The sequence below is a fragment of the Lissotriton vulgaris genome, chromosome 9, assembly GCF_964263255.1.
Source record: "Lissotriton vulgaris chromosome 9, aLisVul1.2, whole genome shotgun sequence".
NCBI lineage: Eukaryota > Metazoa > Chordata > Amphibia > Caudata > Salamandridae > Lissotriton > Lissotriton vulgaris.
In genome coordinates, this window is record NC_141697.1 from 77,715,210 (window position 1) to 77,741,700 (window position 26,491).

Here is a 26,491-nt window from a genome sequence, read left to right on the forward strand (position 1 = left end):
TGCTTGCTGTCTAAGTTGAAGCGTTGCATATTGGTATGTGAATCTATTTAGGTTACATTTACAGCTTTCTTTTTGAATTACCTATAGCCCAGTAAGCCGGTTATCCTACTCCGCTAAAACTATTCTCTCGTGTTTCTGCTAGTTAGACCATTTTTTTATCATCTACCCTTTCTCCTCATGCTCATCCTCCTCTCATTGTTCCATGCACAGCCCGCAAGCCCTTTCCACCCCTCCCTACGAAGCAAACTGATAAGTACCCTTTCTCAGAACATCATCTCAAAACCCATTGCTTCAGAGCACTGTTCATTTCATTATTGTCGTTCGATTCATCACCGTTGTTACTGCCTTGGTACTCTGTACGAGTCTTTAATGAAGTATAAATACGTTTTACAGTGTTCTTGTGCTGTTCCTGGCCACGGGTATGATTTTCTTGAATATAGTACTATTTGTGTGTACGTGCCCTCTCATGGGCTCCCTTGCATAATTTTTCTTCCTGCAACTTTTCGATCTTGCAGCTAATTTTTCTTGAATACTTGAAGTTAATGCTCTAAACTTCCTCTGCCCCACCTCTCAAAGTTTCCTCAGGGAGTCTTTATGAGTCCCAATTGATTTTTCTAGCCAAATTAGACAAGTCATTTAATACTTGCTTGGAATACTTATAATTGGGCAACTCTGACTTCCATACCTATGCCGTAACATGGGCATGTTTTTATTTTTTATGAATCTTTTTATTGAGAAGTTATTTGAGAATCACAGATCAGCAAACAATTTAGTAAAGACACTTTGAGCCGCTCGCAGGGGGCCCTATCATCCATAATTGCCAGTGTGTACCCAGTCTCTATCCCCTGGGGTGACGCAACTCGCGGTGTGGTGGGTCGTGGATTAATCATCAGATTGCTGTTGTGTACCCTCCCCAATCTCCCTTTTTCTCCCAGTATGCTGGTACCCCTGTACTACATCCATGGGCCCCAGATCTTGTCGAATTTGCGCGGGCAGCCTCGGGACTGATACGGTGTGCGCTCAACCAGTCAGTCCTCCTCCCAGTCTTTGGGAGACCTATTCACTCCCCAGAGTCTAGCTAGGTTACGCTTCACTATATCGGCTGCCATGTACCAGGTGTGTAAATGTTTGGGCCACTTCTCCTCCCCTGTTATGCCCAGTAGCAGCCACTTGGCCATGAGTATTTCTTTATTTTATTTTATTTTTAATGTTAAGGAGACCTACTGGTAAAGGAGAAAATGTAAGTTGATCTTTGCCTATAAAAAGCAACACCCAAAGCGGCAGTGTCATATTGCAAGTTGGTAAAAGTGGACGTGGCTGGCTGTGTAAGCCATCCCCTTCCATGGCCTCTTGAGCTCCGACTTTGCTTAACCAGTTTGAGCCCAGGTTTACCTCTGATTTAGGCGAACACGCTTTGTTAGTGAATACTTACCTGAGAGCTCAGACATAAAAGTGATGTTGGTCACTCGACTCTGCTGAAATCACCTCAATGATCTAGCGAGAGGCTGTAGGTGGGATTCCTGATGAAATATGGGTACCGATTTTTGGTTTGAAAATCCAATGTAAATGTCTTTTACAGAAAGTATGTTTCTAGCTGACCGCAAACCAACTTGTGGTCGCAGTGTAGGCATAAGGTTTGTGCCTGTTCCCCTGCTCAGTTATCATGGTGGGTCACTTTTGAAGTGCTTAATTCTGCATTCTGTACAGTATATCACGGCATTGTACTGCCTTTTTTCAGGCAACTGTGTATCCTAATTAGGTACCTAAAAAAAAGTGTACTACATTGCTGCGGGCAGTCTGAACCCTATGCCCGACCCCATTCATGAACTTTGGCAGATATTAAAGAGATGCCTACTACCCATTTGTAGGTGGGGTATAAAGTTAGTAGTTTGCCATGATTAACTATTCACTCTGAGATTGTGTTAACTCGTGACAAAGATCAGGGGCACAATCAGTTATGCTCACCATATGTATGGCATTGGAGACACCATTCAGAACCTGTTTTTTTTTAGTTGGATTTGAGTTTCTAAAAGAATTGCTGACTCCGATTTAGCAACTAGTATGCTGGTTATGTTGAATTAATCTTGGTTATGGTTTTAGTAGAGTTATCGGGTTTCTGGATACCGAATTTTTGACTTGCAATAAAAAACATCCTGCGTATGTGTTTTCCACTGGTATTGTAACTAAACCTTTCATCATACTTCCTCTAGAAAGACCCTTTAGCCCCCACTTTAAATGTACTTTGTTGTCCAGAGTTTTCGAAATGTGTATCCTTTACACTCATATAAAAGGCCAATTAAAACGAACCAGTGGCAAACTGCTTGGGGATCACGCATGTTAACATTAATCCCCCAAACAGTGATGCTGCCCCCACGCCCATTTCCAAAATGCCACATCTGTCCAATTCGATTTTATTTTGTCCATGACCAGTTTTGAAGAAAACATCTGAATTCTTTACCTTTTTGATGAAGTGGTTGTACAAGCCTTTTTTGTAGTAGGTTCGGCAACCCAAATGCTACTACCTGACCAAAGGGAGCTTCAGTTCCAGCTCTTCAGTTAGTTTGAAAAACGCAATAGGGAAAATGTTGTATCCGAGGGCACCAACCGTGAGCTTTTTGTGGGTTTCTACTACCAGTTCTTGGTCTCTTTGCGGGTAGGACATCTTAACTTTCAACCCAAACTTCTATGCATCATTTCTATTAAATCAATCTTCCCATTTTCATCAAAGTTAAAGAATTATTAATTATTAGTATTTTTGACAGTAGCAAGGATTTTCTTCTGCTTTTCTAAAATGGCTACTTTCTGAGCTGGCATCTGTAACACAATATTTCAATTTGTGGCTGTTTATTATTTTCGGAGCACTGTGGTGAAATGTAGCTATTTTTTCCTGTGGGACAATGTAATTTTCCACCCTTCAACGCATCACCTGAATTCTTTTTGGAGGTGGTGTGTGCTCTTTAGGTACCCACAGAATTTTGTTTTCATGAGATTTTAGAGCTGTGACTACATTAACAGATATAAATCTTTGCCTAAATAATTACCGTCCACAGCCAGTCCAGAATTAAATTTTAAATTCTGATTTGGGTGTGCAAAATCATGGTTTTTGCCCCCAACTTTTTTATACGTAATTATAGGCACTTTATTAAAGATTGCAACAAATTATGTGAAATTCGAGATGGAAACTTGATTTCAGGCGGGGGGGGGTGGGGGTGGGGGGGGGGGCAGGAGAGCAAAAGCATTGCTGTGAACAACTGCCGTTCACGTTGTCCACGTGCTACCTCGCTAGATTTTTACCCAAACCAATTTGAAATTAAGTGACATAGCATTATTTCAGGAATTTCAGTTTAATGAGTAAACTGAAATGGCAGAAATTACATGAGATTACACCGATATTACAAACATTTTGCCCAAACCTAATTCTCGTTTTGGGTCTTTATGGTCAGTTAAAAATTATCTAGAATGCTCATTTCCTTCAATAACACCAGATTATGGATTCCAAAAAGTAGTAATGGTAATTGCTTAAAATTTTGTTTTAAAAATCAAACAAATATTGCAATCTATGTAAAATAGCTTTAACAAAAATGTTGTACAGTTTGTCTGTGATGTTCCGAGGAGACCATTTCCATGGCTAGTCGGTAAAGGGATACCATTCTTGGAACTAAAAATAGCGATTGGACACTTTATTAACATATCCACTAGCCCTCATTTTGCATTAGTGAGGGAAGATATGCACAAAAAAAATCCTTATTGTCAATTGGGAAAGAAGCTGATGGCCACCATCTCTACTGGTTATGTGCAGTAGAATCTGTCTCTTAAATAGCATAGTGGCAAGAAGAGACTTGGATAATGAAAAATCTTTTGTCCATTGACCTCAGAATGTCTTGTCCCACAGTCCTCATTGGTCCAAACTGTAATGTGGAACAACTTTAGGCGGGAGTGGGGTTTACATCAACTCCGGAACTACAGGGAACGCATTTACCATAAATAAATATAATATATATATATATATATATATATATATATATATATATATATATATATATATATATATATATATATATATATATATATATATATATATATATATATATATATATATATATATATATATATATATATATATATATATATACACACACACATACACAATTCTGCAAGTGATATGACTGCAGGTCAGACTCATCCGGTGAGTTACTGGTAGTTCGAATCCACCCATATGTGAGGTGTGAATTCAGTCCGTACTCAACTGGGTTTTTCGCCATAATTTATTTTCACGTAAAAGGTCCTAGAATAGCCCAAAAATATGCTGAAATCGAATGCTCAGTGATTGTCAATCCCTTCTGCTTTCTTATACTTTTCTGGCTATTTTTATAGAGCTGGAAATTACGTGTGAACACAGCTAAATCCATGGTTACATGGACAGAATGTTTACACAAATGTTATATGCTTCTTGTTCCTGATATGGGACATTTAATGCTTTTGGGCAGGAAGCAGAATTTCTTTACATTTGATAATGTGGGCATTTGCAGAATCAGAAGAGGATATGCTTTTTTTGCCCCCAATTTCTGAAGTGCTACTGTCTAGTCTAGACCCTTTTTTTGATTGTGCATCTCTCCAGTGAGTCCGAACACATGGAAAACAGTTAAATTATAGCACTTAACCCCATCAACCGCGGATTAGGTTGTACAAAGTATTGCTAACAGTCTTGTCGTACCTAAGATCTATTTGGAAAAGCCCAATTGTTCATGTCTTTCTTTGAATATGGAAGCGGTTGTGCCAGTTTAAGCAAGTTTTCATGATGTCTTCTTTTGTGTTTATTTTTTCCTTTACTGTGAAAAATCCATATAATACCTTTCGTTTTCAGGGGTATTGGATACAGTGAAGTTTGAGTAATTTAATTATGGCAAGGACCCAAAGGTCTCCATTTGGGGCTCATTCGGAAGCACATTACTGGATACCACCATTTAAAAGATTGAAACGACAGTACAACCTCATGATGTTAGATACTTGTTAAATATTTTCATCCCTTTTAAACACGGACTGGGATGTAGATTAAAAATTAGGGCTCCCGGTTATATGGTATTTTTTGTTGACATTTCCGTCTGTATTTTTTCATATTTATTTTTTGTTAATTTTATCTAGATGTATCCATATTTTTGGGGGGGTTTGTTAAAAAATAAGCTGAAATTAGTATATTTCCACATTTATTTAACCGCTAAATATGCACTCATGCTTGAATCCCTGCCAGGGAACACCAGCAGCAGATAAATCAATGCACTTATATGAAAATACGCACATTTCGGTAACAACCTTGTGCATTTCTATTGGTGTTGAAGTCTCTTCACTAAAATTACTTTTTTTAATCTAATCAAATCAGGGACATTTGTATCGTGCACAAATCGCATCTGAGGAGTCTCATGGTGCTAGCAGACTGCTCTGACATAGGAAATAGAATGGTAGGATGACTTAATTAGCAAAAATCCAGCTTTTTTCGAAACTGGCTATGTTCAGAGATAATGCGGAGACAAAGGGGCATTTTGTTCCAGGAGACGGGGGCAAGAAAAGAAAAAGCACGTCCGCCGTTTCAGGAAGTTTGTATTCTTAAGGGTGTCAACAGGGATTCGTTACTGGATCTGAGTTCTCTTTGGGGATTGTACCATCTCAGTTTCTTGGACCAGTATCTGGGACCACTTTTATACATATGTTTGTGCACCAGGCATAAAGTTTTAAAAAGAATTTGCTTCTTTACCGGAAGTCAGTGAAGATTTTTCAAACCGAGGGTAGATGAAGATCATCACGGGAGGCCAAGAACTAACCGTGCCGCAGTGTTCTGAAGAACCTGGAGTGTATTCAGATGATTATCGTTTATAGAAAGTAAAAGCGAGTTCCCAAAGTCCATTCTATTTATGATTAAACCCTGTACTAATGGTTTCCTGGCCTCAACAGGGATCCACCTAAATATCTTGCTTAAACTGCGCATTAGCCCTAAGCATGGAACCCACAATATGATTAATTTGGTTTTCCATGGACAATTTATTGTCCATGTAAAAATCCAAATTTCGGACTGACTCCTTAGGCGTTGGACAGCTACCTAGTTCGGTTGGCCACCAATCTTGGGACCAGTGTTCTGCTGCTTTATCAAAAAGCAGAATTTCAGATTTGCTGCTGTTTAACTGCAAATGGTTAGCATTCATCCATGACTACATTGATCAAGCAGTTTCTTTTTTTTAAACAGATTTTATTTGTCACAGGTCACATATTCCGCATAGCTCCGTAACCCGGAGACTGCAGCACACATCAAAGAAAATACAATAATGCCGTAGACTTTTATACCCCCCAACCCCACCACCCCCCGGTTGCGTATATGCCGTCCCGATGGAATAATCACACGACCCAAATTCCACACTGAGCCCTTCCAGCACCCCACAAATTGCTATCATCGTCCCAAGTCAGAGGTACAGTGGAAGCCTCGTCCGGGCGGGTCCAGCTCCAATCCCCTGTAATCCGCCCATCGTTTCCAAATTTTGAAATGTTTACGGGGGCATCCCCTAGCAAGAAATATTGGCAACTCGAGACCCATGCACAAGTCCATCCCAGAACGCCAGGCAGCTAACGGTGGAGCCTGAGCCGCCTTCCAGGCCCTGGCTATATCCCTCTTTGCCAGTGTGAGACCCAACAGAAGCAGGTGACACTTATACCTATTGCCCCAAACACTCCAACACATGCAACAACGCCAATCCAACACCTCAGACAGACAGGAGAAAACACCCCTCCAAAATCTATGCAGCACAGGGCAATCCCAGACTGTGGCAGAAGCGTACCCTCGTATGTCTTGCATCGGAGGCTCTCGGGGGATCCTATCATTTTCCCCTTCCACAGTCGCACTCTAGTAAAGTACACACAATGCAAGTATTTAAATTGCACTAACCGCAGGCATGTGGAAATAGCGGCCCCACGCGGACTCGCCAGGGCCTCCGCCCAGTCCTCCTCCTCAAGATCACCGACATCCCCCACCCACGCTGCTCGAAGGCGCTGTAAATCGGTAGAACAGTGGTGGACCAACGTCTGATAAATGCGTGAAATCTTGCGGTCTGGCAACTCACCCATAAACACCTTTGCCTCCAGGGGGCTAAACTCAGGAAGGGACTCCAGCCCCACTAAATGAGGTGACAATGCGTGTAGATACTGAAAGAATTGGGACCACTGCATTTCATACTCAGTACGTAACTCCTGAAAGGATTTAAGTGTCAGGTCAGTCATCACGTCTCACAGAGATGAGATCCCTATTGAGTCTCACCCTTGAAATCCTCGCAGCGCCCCCCAGCTGGGGCAGCCGCCCATCACTCCATAATGGCATCTCCCGCGTCAGCACATTCCACCACCCCATCCTATGTAATGTCGCCAGACATGAAATACCACCTGCTTGGCCGAGGGGAGGCTACGCCGTAACGGCGCTGAATAAAGCAGCGTGTGAAGTGACCTAGTGCCCATCAAGTGGCGTTCCACCGTGTACCCCAGGTCCCCCCTATCCCCGTATCGCCATTCATTAAGCACCAGGAGGTGCGCCGCCTGGTGGTAGAGAACATCCGATGTCGCCAGCCCCCCGGTGAATGTAGAGAGGAAACGCGTACGTAGAGCTACACGAACCGCCCCTCCCTCCCACAGAAACCTACCCAGGACCGAATTCACTTTTTGGAACCACCGCGGCGGGATCACATATGGGTGATTCTGCAACTGATACAGCAGGCGAGGGAGCGCTACAATTTTAAAAATAGCCGATCTGCCATAGATAGTGAGGGGCATACGAGACCACGCCTTAAGGTCCTCTCGCGTGCGGTCCCATACCAAGGCCAGGTTCCGCTCCCTTGAAACGACCAATGAAGCAGAGAGATAGACTCCCAGATATTTCATCCCTCCAGAGGCGAGATTGCAGAACGGACGCCCAGTCCCCTACCCTGTAGTGATCATTCAGAACCCACAGGGTGGATTTACCCGGGTTCAGATAGAGCCCCGAGGGTTCAGCAAAAATCTGTAAAATGCGTAACAAGCGTGGTCCCGACCTATCTATATCAGTGAGGAAAAAGAGGACATCGTCGGCGTACAACGCTCTTATCCACAACGCCAGGAGCCCAACGAAAGCCCTTGAGCTGGGCATCAATGTGCACCCACACCGCCAGTGGTTCCATAGCTAGCGCAAATAAATATGGGGAGAGGGGGCACCCCTGACGTGTGCTCCGTTGGATCTTAAAGGAGCGAGATATCGCACCCCCCACTCGCACCGACTCTGTAAGATCTGTATAGAGCAACCGCAGGTAGGCCAAAAAACGCGGGCCCAGATTAAGACGGCGTAACAAAGCAAACAGATATGCCCAACTCAGGGAGTCAAGCGCCCTATCCATGTCTGCCAATAGTAATGCCACTGGCCCACCGAGTTGCTTCCAGGCCGATATTGCAACATGAGCCCATCTGATATTATGACTGGTAGCCCTCTGAGGCATGAATCCGGCCTGGTCTGGGTGGACCAGGCCCGTAATATGTGGCCTGAGCCTATTGGCCAGAGCCTTAGCCAACACCTTGGCCTCAATATTCAGGAGGGAGATGGGGCGATATGACTTGTGACGCTCCGGCGGTCTCCCTGGTTTAAGAAAGACAACCACTTCTGCGTGTCGCCAGTCCGGGGGGAGCGAGCCACTCTCCAGCGCCTCCTCAATCACCGGTCTAAAGTAGGGGCGTAGATTGATCAAGCAGTTTTTGAAACGTTGTTTTGTTTCATTTAAGTCTGGGCCCAATGTGATTAAGATCTGGGTATCTTCGGCATAGGAAAAAACGTCAAAGCCGTAGGCCCAAATCACTTTAGCCAGTGGTGTCCTATAGACATTAAAAAGCGTAGGGCTCAAGAACGAGCCCTGTGGCACGCCCATTCTGACAGATCTTTTTTCTGCCTTATTTTGGTCAATCAGAACAGCAATAGACCGATCAGATAGATAGCTGGAAAACCATTTTAGAGCATTTCCTCTGACACCAATCTCCCACAACCGTTGTATTAAGACGTAAATGTATTGCGACTTATATAGCGCACGTATCACCCGAAGGCATCAAGGCGCTTGCCTTGGGAACCAGTCCTGGCTTTTCCCTGTGAGATAACCCCTACTGGGCATCCCCAAGGTGAACGCCAGGCATCCCGCAGCGGGTGGGCCGGCGTAGTGGAGATTAAGCAAGCTATTGCCCAGAGTTGCAGCTTGGGACCCCATGATTAGAATAGGCACTGAGGCGAGAATTATCGAGTCCGTGGACATTTTGGGCTCAGGACCCTGCCGCGTCGGGTATTGAACCCTGGTCCCGGGTCAGACCTCTGCATCAGGGTCTGCCGCTCTAATCAGTGAGCCACACTCCTCCACGTGATGGGAGATGGTGTCAAAGGCCGCAGACAGGTCGAGCAGGACGAGGATAATTGATTGGTGGTTATCTAATGCCAGTCTGATATTATCAACAACCTCGACCACGCCGTTTCCATACTGTGGGATGCCCTAAAGCCAGACTGTGACTGGTCTAGAAGTCCATTGTTTTCAAGATGACTCGCAAGCTGTGTGTTGGCGAAGGATTCCAGCATTTTTCCGAAATACGGAAGTAATGAAATGGGTCGCTAATTTAATAAGATGTTGGGGTCGGCTGTTTTAAGATTGGTCTAATTATTGCCGCTTTCCATATGTTGGGGAAGTCTGTGTCTAGAAATGATTTATTAAAGACCATTCAGATGTTCTACTAGCGCAGTGGCAAGTATAGAAAAGATTTTGGGGGAAATCTGATGGGAAGGTGATCCAGACTTTATTTTCGAACCAATTGAAATGGTTGTCTCGCAATCTCATTTTAAAAAATTTGCTCATTATATGTGGTGGGTCTGGTGTCAGATTTACCAAAGCTATACTGCCCTATATTTCGACTGAGAGGAAAAGAGTGGTAAATGGCCGTTATTTTATCCTCAATATTTTTAGAGCATTGGTCCATTCTTGAGAATTAGGTATTTCCGACATACTTCTAGAGATAGTAAATTCTTTTAAGATTTGAAAAATGTCTTTAGATGAATTTTCCGCTTTATTTATCCGTTCAGTAAGAAATACTCTGTCACTTATGTCATGCATGTAGCTGGAATGCAATAGTTTATATTTTTTCCGATCGGCCTGATCTTTGCTCTTCCGCCATTGTTTTTCAGCGGTTCTGCATAAGAATTTTGTATTTTTTAATTGATCTGTAAACCAAGGGGTCGTTCTAATCTTGCGCTTAACTTTTCAATGGGGCGATTTTATCCAAAGCTATCTATATGGCATTTTCAAATTGTAATGCTGCTGTACTTGTTCTTATGGCTGGTATGAGTTCATCTAAATGAAGATTTTCTAAAAAGAACATACTGTAATTTTTTTATCAAAGCCCTACGTAAGATCTGTTCATTTTCCAGTGCCATCTTAGCAGCAGTTGTAGGGAGAGAGAATTTTAGTAAGTAATGATCTGTCCAGAGTAATGGAATAGGAGCATCAATTGGAACATCCGGAGAATTTGAGAAGAGAAGGTCTAACGTGTGACCGGTCCGATGTGTGGGGCCAGTCACCACCTGAGCAAGGCCCAAGGTATTCATATTAGTAATTAGCTTTCCAGTATCTGAATTAGATTGTATGTCCGCATGATGATTAAAATCCCCTATCAAAAGGAATTTATCAGCATCTAGGACATGTGGTGCAATAATCAAGTAATTTATTTGTAAATTCTCCTTTTACACCAGGGGGGGGCGATATATTAAAGCTCCTTCCAGACATTATTAGCTGATCCCTCCATCTTAACCGCATGCGCGCTAGCGGAATTCCGCTCGCACGCTGGGTTTTTAAAAAACGCACTTTACATGACGAGCTGGGCTCGTCATCAGCGTGCGAGGAGGCTACGCCATGACGAGCCCAGCTCGTCATCAGCGTCGAAGGGGTTAAACAGAATAATTTCTATATAATTAGAAATAAAGTTTTCCAGGCTGACAACGTTTACATTTTCAGTAGTTACGATTAGAAGTCCTCCCCTCTGGTTTCTTTCCTGTCAAGCTGTATTATTTTATACTCTGGAAAGCAATGTTTACATCTGGAGTGGCATTTTCTTGCAACCAGGTCTCTGTAACAAAACAGATATCAGGAGCTTTAGAATCAAGTAGACTCCAGATTTCTAAAACATGTTTCGGGACTTAGCGGGCATTGAAATATATGGCCTTAAGTTGTACGACGGGTTTGTCCGTATTAGAGGAGCTAGGACTGAGAGGTACTAAGATCTCAGTCTTGTTAGCAGTAGGGACTGCAGCAGATTTCAGGATGTCTAGCTATTTCTGCTGCAAGCGTCTCAGTTTTTTTAATCAAAGGAGAAATGAATGTTCTTATTTCTTCACTAGAGTATCTTAGATTAGGCATGTTTTCGAAAAACGGACAATAGAAGAAAAAATTACCAAAAAGACAGGGGTCCTGGCATCTGGTGTCTGGCGCAGACGGGCGCAGACGGGCTTGCCTTTGGCGCGCGCGCCCGCGCCCTGCTCCTCTTTAAGTAGGAGGTGGGTGAAAAGAGCTAGACCACAGATTAAAGTGGCCCCAGTATTGGAACTTTCATAGATTCCCATGCTTTGTATCATTCCCCGTCGTCGGAATGGGAGCCTCAGTAAATAAAAAATACCATAGTAGTAAGCACGAAGTGAAAAAATAGGCCTAGGCCTCATCTCATTTTGTAGCTTATCCACCTCTTTTTGTAAAAGAGACCAAATTCTTCCAACAGCCACAGAGCAGCCTCACCCCACAGAACCTTCCTGAGAGAGCCTCAGATTTTCTACCGCACGTTGTGCAAGGGAGTCTCCATTGAGCTCTGCTCAATTTTCTTCACTTCTGAGTATATTTCTACAACTTTTTGCCTGTTTTTTCGTCATGTCTGACAAAGAAAGCACTTTTTAGAGCCTGTGCTACTTGCTCAAAAAAGAGGTTGTTTATTGAAGACAAACACGAAGACTGCATATACTGCTTATACCCGGACCACAAGGCCACTGACTGCAAGATTTGCACAACCTTCTCCACCAAGACCTTGAGGGACAGAGAAGGCTGCCTGCTGACCTGGTTGCAAAAAATGAAGGATCGCAAGGAAGTTCTGTCTTAGGACAGTGAGGGCTCTTCTGCTGTGTCATCAAGAAGATCAAAGAAGAGGGGTAGGTCTCCCCCTTCAACTTCTAATGAGCCCCATGTGAAGGCCTTGCCCGGGACCTTTGAGAGGCCTGCTTCCCTAAAATCTCCTCACCACGGTGAAAAGGAGAGGCAGAGACAGCCTGAGGAGATGCAACCTACAAAAAAAGGCTAAGAAGATCGTCTCTGTGACTTCACCACCTTCAGAGAAAGAAAGAGGGATGAAAAAGCCTTCATCTACGCCTCAGGACATTGCTTCTGACAAGAAACAGCGTTCGTCGACGGTGAAAACCACAGGTACGTCGACGATTCCTGTCAAAGACTCTTCTCTAAAACTGGCCTCGTCGACGATGGCTACGACGACAGCATCTACACCGTCGACTATGTTTAAGACGCCTGATTCCTGTTCGTCGTCGACTAAGCTGACTTTTTCAACGTCTGACGACGAGGGTAGCGTCTACGGCGATGACTGCGACAACGTCGACTACGCCAGCTACCATGATTCTGACGACTAGCTCGTCGACTACTCCGTCAACGATCCAGCCATCGTCAACGAAAACCATCTCACCGCCGACGAATCATTCGACGAGCACAGCCTCTTCGTTGGCGCTTCCGTCGACGAAACAGTCGAGGAAGATTCAACCGTCGACGACTGGGAAAATCAGCATTTCTCAAAGGAAGAGGCGTATAACACCAGAAATGACATCTCCACTGCGGGTTACGCTGTTGCCTCCTACCTTATTACTTGATGACTCGGAGGAGGTAAATGATCGCAATTATGGACCAGCTTATAGCCCATCTGACTTGCAAGTCAAATTACACGAGGTCAGTTCTGAAGAAGGCGAGACGAAGCAACACCACTATGCTCCGCAAGACTGTTATGACCAGCAAGAGAGGCCTTGCATGCAGGATCATTCACAGTGATCTCCGCGTCGGTCTCAACAGGAGCTGGTAGCGATGCCGTCCTCTCTCATCTCTGACCTGCAATTGATGTTGCAGGACTATCTGAGGCGGTTTCCTACACAACAGGAGGTTCAACAAATACGTCCTCCCACACCTCTGCCTCAAGTATCGCTAACAGTGGCGGACGCCTCTTTGCCCTTACGGGTGCATGACCCAGAGCCCCTAGAACATCCTCAAGAGGTGGTTGCCATTTGGGATGATGATGATGCCTCATCAGATGCGGATCAGCAGGGGGAACCTGACCAAGATCAGAATATGGACTGGAATCAGGATGGCCTTCAAGATCCAGATGTTACAGGGCCTGATACAGCAACCTCTCCTCCAGCAGATATTGGAGGTTTTCACATCCTAATGGAACGAGCGTCCAAAAGATTTGGTCTTCCAATTACCACAGTTCAATCTGACTGTTTTTTGTACGACTTCAAAGAACCATTCCGGAAGTCAGTTCGTTCAATCCCCATCATTGAACATGTTTGGTCTGAAGGAATAAAGGCTATGCAAAATCCAGCCACGGTCCTCCCAGTGCTTCCCAGACTGGAGAAAAAGTATAGGGCACCGGAGGGCAGCCCTGCATGTCTTACAGGTCAACCAAAACCGGACTCTGTTATCGCCCAGGCCGCACAGAGTAGATCCAAAAATCCATCCACGCCGCTAACGACACCACCTGATAAAGAGGGCAGGCGTCTGGACAATGTTGGAAAAAGATTCTCCACAATGGCCAGCCTCCTCGTTAGGGCGGCTAATGCTCTGGCGATTCTGGGGAGATATGATCGCCAGATGTGGTGTGACCTCTCCCCGTTTGTGGAAGAACTTCAGGATGGGTCTAAGGATGAGGTCGGGAAAACTTGATGGAAGGGGAGCGCGCTTCGGAGGTAATCAACTGCGCTATGGATATAGCGACTACTGCCTTCCGAGCGTTAGCAGGCTCGGCTGTTTTAAGACGCCAGGGTTGGCTGCGAGCCACGTGGTTTAGACAGGAAGTACAGAACAAGATTCTGGACCTACCTTATGACGGAGAGATGTTATTCGGTAAACACGTGGATGACGCCCTAAAAGGCATAAAGAAAGATACTGACACAGGCTAAGTCCTTGGGAACATTACAATACCGCAAAGTTCCTTTTAGGGGGCAAGAGGAAGAGGTTTCTCATACTACAGAGGCGGCAATCAGCAACGCTACTCTTCCTACTCCCAACCTGGCCAGTCATACAAACCCCAATATTCACAGAGGCAGGGTCAGTCGGAGTCTTTCTCTCGCCGAGAGGATGTCAGGGGCAACAGAGGAGAGACAATACTAAGAGACAATAGCGGCCATGTGGCTCTTTCTACTGTCCTGTACCCTAGTTAATACCAGTGGGGGGGCAGGATTGCTCATTGCCTAAACAGCTGGAAGGTCATAACATCAGACCAGTGGGTCCTGAACATCATCAAGGGAGGACAGACGTTGGAGTTTCAAAATCTTCCTCCAACGAGAGCTCCAGACGCCATTACACCCAAACATCTAGGACTTCTTCGTCTCGAGGCCCACCAACTCTTCATCAAGGGGGCAATAGAGCCTGTACCTCATTCCCAGAAGGGGAAAGGGTTCTATTCCAGGTTCTTCCTGGTTCGGAAAACGAAGGAGAAGTGGCGTCCGATTTTAGATCTGCGGGAGCTCAACACTTATCTAATCAAGTTGTCCTTCAGGATGGTCACCCTTCAGGACATTCTCAGTCTTCTCAATCCAGGGGACTACATGGCAACCCTAGATTTGGAGGATGCATATTTCCATGTGCCCATTCATCCAGCTCACAGGCAATATCTTCGATTCACAGTAGGCAAGAGCCATTTCCAATTCAGAGTAGTGCCTTTTGGTCTCCGGTCCGCACCAAGGATCTTTACAAAGGTACTGGCTCCTGTGGCAGCTTTTCTCAGGAGGCAGTCTTTCGAAGTCTTCCCATATCTGGACGATTGGCTGGTAAATGCTCCTTCGTTCAAGAAGCATCCAAGGCAGTCACGAGCTGCAGTCAACTGTTCGAGCAGCTGGGCCTTCGGCTCAACAAGGAGAAATCGATTTTGCGCCCCTCCGAGACAGCGAGGTTATTGGGTGCGATCCTAGACACTGATTGCTGCATGGCTTTCCCTTCGGAAGAGCGCCAGACCAAACTGATTCTCTCAGCTTGCCTCCTGCAAACAAGGAAGTTTCTGTCAGTTCGCCAATACATATCGCTTCTCGGATCGATATCTTCCTGCATACCATTGATACCACACTGCAGGCTTCAAATGCGTCCACTGCAGGAACAACTGGACAAGCAATGGCGTCAGGTAACAGGCTCCTTCGACGACAAGATCGTGATCACACCGGGAATGCGAAAAGCAAGCAGCTGGTGGTTGCTAAAAGAGAATCTTTCAGTAGGTTTGCCATTCCAACTTCCACCATCTCCCATGGTGTTGACAACAGATGCTTCCATGGAGGGGTGGGGAGCGGTCCTCCAAGAACTGAAAGTCGGTGTTCATTGGAGCACAGTCCAGGGCAAGTTCCACATCAATCTACTGGAACTTATGGCCATCCGTCTAGCCTTACAGGCTTTCCTTCCAAGGATCCGCAACTGTTCAGTGCTGGTTCGTACAGACAACACCACGGCCATGCACTACATAAACAAGCAGGGCGGAACGAGATCCTGCACCCTTTCGAAGGAAGTACAGAGACTTTGGAATTGGGTGATCCAACACAATATCACTCTTTCAGCTGAACATCTTGCGGGCACACTCAATGCCACAGCGGACGCTTTGAGTCGCCAAAAGACTATCAGCCACGAATGGGAATTCGATCAGACCATTCTGGAGGAACTGTTTTCACGTTGGGAGACCCCAACCATCGATCTGTTTGCGACTCCTCAGAACGCCAAATGCCAGTGCTACGCAAGCAGGGATCACCATCAGGGATCCTTGGGGAATGCGCTTTTGATAGCCTGGTACGGCGCATTTGTTTACGCCTTTCCAGCTATTCCGCTGATCCAGAGACTGATTCGCATGCTCAAGGCGGAGCCGTGCAGAATGATTCTGATTGCACCAGCATGGCCCAGGCAGTTTTGGTACACAGAACTCCTTCTTCTCTCCCAAGGTCAACCGATTCTCCTGCGGCCTGTTCCGTCACTATTAACAATGGCTCACGGACAGGTCCAGCATCCAGATCTGAGGTCCCTCCAATTGACTGCGTGGCTCCTGAGTTCAGAGAGTTCCAGGGTTTGAATCTTTCAGGAGAATGTAGAGACATTTTAGCCCAGGCCCGAGCACCTAGTACTAATAAAACCTATCGGGCGAAGTGGAAGAGGTTCTGCCTTTGGTGTCAGAGACAAGGTCTACATCCGTATACTTCTGCACCGCACCAACTCTTGCCTTACATCCTTTCTCTTGCAAAATCTGGATTGGCTCATTCTTCTGTGAAGGCACATCTGGCGGCCATTTCTAGATTTAGACCATCATCATCAGGTCCTTTCCTTTGGTCTGCGAGGATCGTTAAACAGTTCCTGAAAGGTTTGTTCAGGGCTTTTCCTCCAGTCCGGCTTCCACCACCAGCCTGGCATCTGAATTTGGTCCTGTCACATCTGATGAAGGCCCCGTTTGAGCCTATTCACAGGGCCGACATGAAATTTGTGTCATGGAAACTGGCTCTTCTCTTGGCCCTGACATCGGCTAGAAGAGTTAGTGAGCTCCAGGCTTTCACAATTGAGGAACCCTTTCTACAATTTAAGAATGATGTTCTCATCCTGCGTACAAATCCTAAATTTATTCCAAAGGTCCCCTCAGACTTTCATCTGAATGAGCCGGTGATCTTAAAGTCCTTCTTCCCGCACCCCTCCACGCCAGCAGAAAGGGCGTTACATTCTTTGGACATTCATAGATGTCTCAAGTTCTACTTAGAGCGGACAAAACTGTTCAGGAAGTCTTCCCAGCTTTTTGTTTCATACAGTGCTCCGCGAAAGGGTTGTACAATTTCTAAATCCTGCATTTCCCGCTGGATATCAGGTGCAATCCAGTTTTGCCATTGAGAAGCGGGAAAGCCGCTTCAGCGAGCAGTTCGTGCTCAGTCTACGAGGTCAATGGCTTCATCGGTGGCTCTATTCTCAGGTGTCCCGATCAAGGACATATGTAGAGCGGCGACTTGGAGCAGTGTCCACACCTTCACTCGCCACTACTGCTTGGATTCTTCTGTGAAAGAGGATGCGGCAGTGGGCCAAGCGGTTTTGATGAACCTTTTTCAATAAGTCGGTGAGCTTTCCTTTCTATCCCGCCTTCCTGTATTGCATATTTTGTATTACTTGTAGTTCTGCTTTGTGATGCCAATGTGTATCTGTTTTCTTATCAGGATTATGTATGACATTTACAGATATACAGATGACCAAATATGCTTTCTCTTTACTGCTAGCTATTCTGATACAAAGCATGGGAATCTATGAAAGTTCCAATACTGGGGCAAGAAAACAAGTTACTTACCTGTAACTTTGGTTCCCCAGTATTGGTAACTTTCATAGATTCCCATGCGCCCACCCTCCTCCCCTGGGAAAGCTCAGCCTTATGGTTCAATGATGTTGCTGTTCAAATGGCTACGAAAAACTGAGGCTCTCTCGGGAAGGTTCTGTGGGGTGAGGCTGCTCTGATTGGCTGTTGCAAGAATTTGGTCTCTTTTACAAAGAGGTGGATAAGCTACAAAATGTGCTTACTACTATGGTATTTTTTATTTACCGAGGCTCCCATTCCGACGACGGGGAATGATACAAAGCATGGGAAAATATGAAAGTTACCAATACTGCGGAACCAAAGTTACAGGTAAGTAACTTGTTTTCTTTCTGGTAGTGCGACCCGAAGTGTGCAATGCCACCAAGCCGACCCTCCGTACAAGCGGCACAAGCCGTGACGGACTGGGGTCAATGGCAGTAAAGAACAGAAGCAAAAGGTATTTAAATGCGGCGCAAGATAAAAATGAACAGTGAAAGCGTGGTTTAAAACAATGCAATACGTTCTTTTACATTAATAGGTCAGGCATTGTCTAAATTTCCATCAATAGGAGCAGAAAAACTAACAGCGAATACCTCCTGCGCGTCCTGCTCCTCTAAGTAGGAGGTTTGCGAAAAGAGCGAGACCGCAGATTAAAGTTTCCGGTAGTGCGATTGGAAGTGTGCAATGCCACCAAGCCGACCTCCCCTTACCTATCAATTCACACAGTTATTGGCCTGGCAGTCATGGCAGACAGTATTTAGAATTTGTCAAAAAGCAACCCAATTTCCGTTTTTATCCACATTTTAAAAATAAATACAGACAAGAAAATACATGTATTTTGTCTGTATTTGTGTAAAAATCTGTAAAAACGGAAAACAGGGAGCCCTAATTAAAATCAATCTTTAAATCACCCATGCCAGTATTAGGATATTTCGTTTGAAAAAGGGCAGAACATTGAATAGTGACTTGCTGATCCTCCATCCCTAGAAATCGAGGAGAGGAAGTTGAGAGGCAGCATCTCAAATCTTAACTTTAGATGTGGAGTCCTAGCAGTAGCCGGACAAATCCAATTGGGTAGTTTGCTAAAAGCAAAAATAAGTGTCTTACATTAAAAGTAATTTTGTGCTAAGATGTCCTGGTTTGTAGGAGTCAGAACTATATATTCCAAAGTATTCCAAAACTTGTCTTTGACCACTAAGAATAGTGGAGGGTGATACCATTTTTCTGGTAGGCCTAAAGAAACCAATGAAGTATGAACTTGCTCGACTCCAGGTCGGATCTGAAACTTTGCCACTGACATCACGTAACAGTTTCAGATATTTTGTTAACCTAACTTCGGTTCAGTATTCACAAGGAAAGTTTCTATATTCTAAACCTAATCTGAAAGAATGAAGCAAATGTAGTGTTTCGTCGGCATGTATGCCATAATTGAAATCTTATGCAACACCTACTTGTGTACCACTTATCTTGACAGTAGGCTCTGGAGCCATTTCATTGTTCATTCTTCACATGGGATTTTTATCTGGCAAAAGACTTCCCCGAATGATGTATAGGACTCCGAATCAGGTCCTAAAGTCTGTCTTCTACCTGTCTGAATCTGAACTGGAGCCTCCTCCATGCTCAAAGGCCTATGTTTACAGGTAAGTAAACTATTTATCTTTTTTTTATAGGTGTAGCTTAGTCACCAAGTGGTACCAGTGCTTGCTCCTACAGAGTCAACCCTCGTTCCTAGGAAATGCCTGCGTGATTAGCAAAAGACTGGATATCTTTGGGTCCTCAGCAGTTACTATATTTCATGACCTCCGTTCTAATTTTTCAATCTAAACGTTATTGAATGTTGCTTTTCACTTTGCTTCTCTTTCATAGTATTACCAATTGTTTATTTTCAAGAGCAATGAAGAGGTTATGCACTAGTTCATTCTGAGTGGAACCCTCCTCACTGTGGCAACCTATTCCACTATCAACAAAACTAAACCTTGATCAGAACATAGACCTTTACGTTTGTATGTTTGAGAGAGTAGTGTTATGTATGAAATGTTTTATTAATCATATTTTAAATCAATTTAAGCTTGCAGCTTTTTTTATGCCAATGTATTGCATTATCTGCCTTTAATTGTACCTCTCCTACATCAATTCTAGTTTCATGTTGTCATCATGGCTTGTTCTTTTAAAACTGTGTAAATGGTGTCCAAAAACACTTGGGCCTTCCAAAGTCTCTTATCTTAAGCTTTCTGCTTGTAGTGTAAAAGAAGCATCACTGTATGACTATAGTGATTCCTACTAAATGAAGATTAGAACTCTGCCTCCAAGGTGACCGCCTGTGTCCCCCAGCCCGGCCATCCAGTTCCAAATTAGCCCTTGCATGATTAGATTGCCATTCAATTTCAGTACCAGCTGCTGCATAAAGCCATATCAAATGGGCATGGGAAGAATGGAATGGACAGGAGTGCACCGTATGTTGCTTATTAACAGGTTTATCAGTCTACCCTTAAGCATACACTTGCTCACTTCTCAGTCCTTGGTTACAATATATTTTTTTCCAAAGTGCACCTCTGTTACATGCCTTAGTAAATAAGTGGTTAGATACTTATGGATTATTTTGTCACGCCATCAGTCAGCCGAAGAAGGCCAACTTTCAGTCATCAGACCAATATTTCTGATCTACAAAGCTAGTAAAAAATGCATCTGAAAAGGGATCACAGCACTGCCCAGCTCATGTTTTACTAGAAGCATTTATTTTGTGGTAGACTATTGCTACTTTTTTCACCCGTACTTGAGCTAGTTTTCCCTTTCTACAGTCACACAAGTTTAAAGTCTGCTTTATCTCCATTAACAAAGCAGCTGTGATATCTCATCACAGCACAAGTAAAGTGATGTTAGCATTACTAGAACTGAAGTGAAATTGAAATCAGTGTAATGCACATGGTTGTTCCCCCAACTGTTGTAAAATGTTTAGGCCAATGTACTCTTTGCAAAGCTGCCTTAACAAGAATCATTCAGAATGAACTACTAGTCAGAGTTTAGTACAAACACTCAAGCAAGCAGTATCGATGTACTGGCCTTTTAATTTTATTATTTTTTTGTTTCGGCAGAGTATACCCTGGCATATGATATGATCTAGGTCAATATGCTCACTTAAGTGTTCCCTTTCCCTCTCCTAATTAGGAGTGCTCTATAGAAATAACACATTGATGGCTTTTCAGCATCAAGAGCGTACAGTAAAAATAGTCCCCATTATCCTATGCTGCTATGCCTTAGAAGTAATTGCCTAAGGCAGTGGTTCCTAAACCTTTTAGAACAGCACCCCACTTTTTAGAATAAACTTTGATGGCTCACCTACATTTAATAGACCTGATGGGTGACTTTTCTTTAATGTAACTATGCAATACATGGTAACAAAGTTAAATTGCTTTAGATTAGTTGGGATACCATGTTGGTGAATGTCCATTACAAATACTTTAATGAATGCTCTTAAGTGGTCCTGTTGACTGATGGTAGGTGCCTACTCTGACCTGATAGCATTAACACAACTCCAATACCCCTTCAGGGAATTTCAGTTAATACATCTTTTCCATTAGAATTCAATGCCATGCGAAAAGATTGACCAGTCATTAAAATGATCTTAAAACGTCTTATTGCATAAAACTTTGTATTTGCAGCCTGGCACCATTGTAGTCCAGTGGCTGCAACATGGGCACACCTCTAAAATATAATGAAGACCGAATAATTGGCTATAGCTTGCACATATTCAGTGCCTCTTGTTTAAGCCTCAAAAAAGAATTGTGGTGATAACCTGAAAGAATAACGAATCGACTCTTCCAGAGGTGGCTCTTTCACTAGAGCAACCAGTTCGATTTCACCACTTGATTAAGAAAGTTAACAGGCAGTGCTGATGACCTTAATAGGGTGATGGGCTTTCAAGACAGAAGAGATGGGAACACGATGATTGTGGTGTGAGAACTGACATATTAGTGTTGTAGGATGCCTAAGTAGTAAAATGCTGTGAAGGGTGGCTAGCTTAAATGAAGTCTGATACAGAAAGGGAAAAGGTACCGTATCATGACTGGCTCTACTGGACCGAGGAAAGACAATAGTCCAGCTTAACTTGCACAGCCCAGACTAACTTATAGACCATAGAGCAAAAAAGGGGAATTTTTATGGCCGGATCCTATGCTTAATTGCCCACTGTTATTCATACCAACTGAAACTTTATCCACCAGTTTCAATTTAGAACCAAGTGAAACCGTTATTCCAGCAGGGCATATCAGTACTCTATTGTAATCAAAACAGCAAGTTAGTAGGTGCATCTAAGGTACTGTACACGTGTGCATTCTAATTTTTTGAAACCATGATTTGTGCTAGTCCACTGAGTGATTCAGTTTCTGCATGTGGATTCCAGAGGAAAGCAGCGCTTGCCTCCCCTTAAACCCCTATCCACTCCACTCCCATTCCAGTTATGAATTTGGGCCATTCAGCTGTGCTAACTAGACACCGGACTATTTGTGAGCAAGGCCCCACAGCCTTGGACTCGCTCATTCCTTCTTGTATAACAAAGAGAGAAGCAGATAACAGATGCACATTAATTTATTCCAGGATTCCATTCTCTGCAGCGATGTTTCAAATTTGTGACTACGTTCCTGGCAAAACGTTGATGCAGTACTTCTTTACACACTTGTGCCCATCATTTGTTATGTTAGTTCTGTGCATGGAGCAGTACAAAGCAGAACTGCCCCCAATGGCATCTTTGCGAGTGAATCAACCTCTTATATAGTTAGTCCTCTATTGATGAAATAAAGTTAATCCTGCTCCATTCGATTTGGAGCACCTGTCTGGCACATTGAACTTCACAATTCTAAGTGATTATGATGCCAATCAGTGTTTGTTAAATACAGTACCTGGATAGATCTCCTCTCTCTTCCTCCCTCCCCAACACCTTCAGTATGGTGTGTCCCACAGTGTCAAAGGGAGGCTGCTGTGAGGTCCAAGTACAAGAATGTTTGGAGTCCTCTCCAGTGTTGGCTAGGGATGACTCTGCTACCTAAGGGTTAACAAGACGTGATTTAATACCACATAATCTTTGAGCCATTTTTTACTTTTCGCAAGATCTTTCATTGTTATTTTAGAGATGTGCTTATAGTTAGGACTCCCATTTGGATGAGCTATCTCTTTTGAGGCAGGCGGTATCTCGTTTTGTAGTTTTTCGTCAATTATAGCACACTGTCAGTGCAGCTCAGTTGTTTTCCCTGGTTGTGACTCCTTTCTTCCTTCCGTTATGAGTTTATACAACCATACCAATTTCCCTTTTTCCTGAATGTAAGCAGCTCAATCAGGCAGCAAAAGACCAATGCTGAGGCTGTCCATTGTTTCAGACCTGTTTTAGGCTCATTTAGCGGAGAGTTTTAAAAGCGGCATTTCCTTTTCCGTGTTCTGTCCACAGAGCAACTAGTGATAGTCTGGTATTATGCCCAGTAGCATCCATCTGTCTCTTGCCTAACCACATAAAACCAAGGCATCTCCACATTCAGATGTTGAATGGTACTTTTTCATCATCCTGGTATTGTAAGTTAATTTGAAGGAACAACGGGAGTCTTTTTTTAATTGATTGCCTCTGTAAAAACGTATTATCCAAATTAATACCATTTATCTCAAGTAGTCTGCTGAATATTGAAGCATCCCAGGTAGATCAGTTATTTGCTGTGTTGTCTAAGTTTTTAGCCTTGTAGTTCATTCTAAATCCTTGTTTACAATATATAGAATAGTCGATACTGATCCATTTGTAATGGGTAATCTTACTGCTAAGTAGGTATTGATGAGCACTGATTGTTAAGGGGAATAAATGTATAGGCATTTATTTAGCGCACTACTTACCCGTAGGGTCCCAAGGCGCTTCGACCGCTGGTCCCGGGCCGACCTCTGCTCTCGGGTCTGCCGCCTCTAGCCAGTGAGCCACACTACTCACACAGGTAATATTGCTGCTCAGTCGGTATTTGTTAAATGGAAATGCCAAGCGTCTATGCAGATTCCTTTTAATCAAAGAGCAGAGCCAAGTAAATTTAATTGAATAAATCTTTCCGAATACTTTGCCCATTCAATGCTGCATAGTCTATGGTGGCTAATGTCCAAAATTGAGGGGGAAGTTCTGAATTTCCAAAGGATCCATCAGGAGATGGAAAAAAGTAGAGGGCCTTGAAAAGCATATTCAAAACAGTTGTATTCTGCATTTTGACACAAATATTTTTCTCTCGAAAGGGGCATGAAAGGTATGGTATTACCCCAGACCTGGCGAGTTTTAAACCTAACACACAATTATTCTTGCCTTACTTGATTTTTCAGTCTCTCGTGCTGTCCAAAAGGAAATTAATAGGCATCCACCAAGAAGCTTAGATCTCAGTGCAACAGAAATATCTGATGTTTCGTACACTACCTCCAGAGTCTTTTAAGAAAAGAAGCCTTGACGAGATGAGTGTCCTATCTGCATGTGTTTTTTTTTCTTTTGGGTTTGATATAATAACCACTTAACTCCGTGTTTTCTGATTATGAGGCTTCATGTTCCATATTCATCTTTAAACCAATAAAAACTGATGAAATTGTCAGAGTATGTGTGTAGATTCCATTTTACCAGCAGGAATCTGCCAATTCTCCTTATTCTCCTTTCAATTATTAAGGCAACTCCTTGTTTACGACACCACCCTTATTCCTGGCAGTGCAAAAACAGCTATAGATTCTAATTTTTATGATGGCACCGAAGGTGTCTGCATGGATTAACCCACTGCAAGTATCGGTTAGCATCTTGGCATCAATAGCTAACCATATCCATGTCGACTCCCATATACACTGGATTATAAGAATCCACGATGAGACCATTCTTTCTACCGCAAAAACTATCAGTTTACAATTCTTACCTGTTCTGTGCTCTCGTGGTAACCATTCTTAAAATAAAATGCGCACATTACTAAGGTTCTGTCTACAAAGATGAGCGTATGTCTTTCTCTCGAAGCATATTGCCCTATTGGATATGTTAGTACCAGCCCAAGTTAAAGCCAAGGCAAGTAGCCTTCGGGGAAAGTTTATTCAAAGGAAAGTAAACATTTATACTTAATCATAGTTACTTAATGATCTCAAAGCAGGCTACTTTGAGACCAATCAGTCTTGGGATATTGTGGCAGGATATATTACCATGAAGTAAAAACAAATGAAAAGCTTGCAACTGTGATATCCTTGGGTATTTTCCAAAAGGCACAGCTAAGGAACTAACTATGATGAAGAATAATTGTTTTCTTTTCTTTGAATAAACTCGTTCCCAAAGCACCTTTTATCTCAGTCGATATTTTGCCTTGGCTTAAACCTGTGTTTCTTATTGACATATTCAATAGGACTATATGCTTTAGGAGGCAAACGTACACTCCACTTTTGTAAGGATTTGAACCACTGAGGAGTTGTTGGCCCAACCCTTGCTGGAGTGTAAAATGTCCCTAAAATTTTTCATGAGCAAAATACAGGTATTAACCAGCAGTTCATTAGTGTCTGGTCTAAAAACTGGAATTATCTGCTGTTTATTCTGCTACCTTACAGGGGCGAGCCCAACTTTATAAATTGGAAATAAGTGGAATTTATTTGATTTATGCCCTGTTTTCCTTACTGTGAAATACAGTGATCGCAAATTATTTGCCTAATGTTTGAAGGTCAGTTACTCTTGTGAGCAGACTTGGGCCTCCTGTTTCTCCAACTCTGACATTGGTATCTTGTTCTGTCAAATTCAAGTATTTTCTGTACGCCTCTTCACTCAATGCATTTTTATTTTAGCTCCTCATCTTTCCCAGGCTATTTTCCCTCTCCCTCCTTATCTTTTCCAGTTTCTTCAAAGACCCCTCCATACAGCCATGTGTATTTTGATTTTTTTTTCACCACTTAATTTTCTTCCTTGATAACTTGACACAAGTGAGCATAACAGCGCTTTGAAATGAAGCTTAATTTCAGATAAACATGACCGCTTTGAGATGATGCTTAATTTCAGGTAAACATGCCTTCAGTTCATGCTCTTTCCTTGGGAACAGCAGTCAGATTTGTGAGAGAAGGCCAACATCCACATGTTTGAGTGTGGGTAGGTGAATGAGGGCGTTGCTGATTCTTTGAGTGCTGTGCACGCCACTTTCATCAGTATGTTAAGAAGTGGCAGTATTGTGGGTTGCCTCTGCTCCCCAAATAAGAAAAAGTGCAGTGTATAATACTTAAGTAGGGGAATGTAATTTCCATAACCAGGGAGAAAAAGGTGGAGGCAAGCAGAGGCTTTGAAGAGGGCAACCATATTTCTCAAAATATAACATCTGTGGAATGGTGCACTGCTCTTCCCACCAGTATGACTTTGGGATCCATTATGGAAATGCACAACAAAGGCAGTGCTGGAAACCAGTCAGTCAGAAAACACAGTAGAACTTCAGTTGCAAGGTAAGTGTCATAATTTGTATCCTTTGAGATGTCACCTAGAACGTGTTCTTTACCTTTTTTTATGGAATGGTAAATACAAAATTTGCTGTTTAAGTTGAATGGTTTCTGATTACTATTGTGAAACTAAGGGAGCTTTCCAGTGGCCGAATGTGTGGTCCTTAACAAATCCTTGCTAAGAAGTGCTATATAGAGCACTCTTGCTCCGCCCAGTTTATTTTGTATTTAGTAGGTTTCTGGCTAAAGAGCTTTTGTTCTTAATCCAAAGACCCAAATAAGGCTCAAGCTTATTCTTCAAACATATACCAGAACATCTTTAGATAAGACAGCAAATGGCATTTCAACTATCAAAAATGGTGGCATTCGCAGTCCTTGACTTACCTGACATAGAAAGTTTGATTTACAATCAATTGTTCTTTTT

General features: G+C 43.3%; 1 protein-coding gene across 6 annotated transcripts in view; it reads left to right on the forward strand.

Moving 5' to 3' along the window:
* Positions 1–26,491, forward strand: part of RBM25 (RNA binding motif protein 25) — a 370,502-nt gene that overhangs the window by 67,288 nt on the left and 276,723 nt on the right. The gene's annotated exons all lie outside the window — the stretch shown is intronic.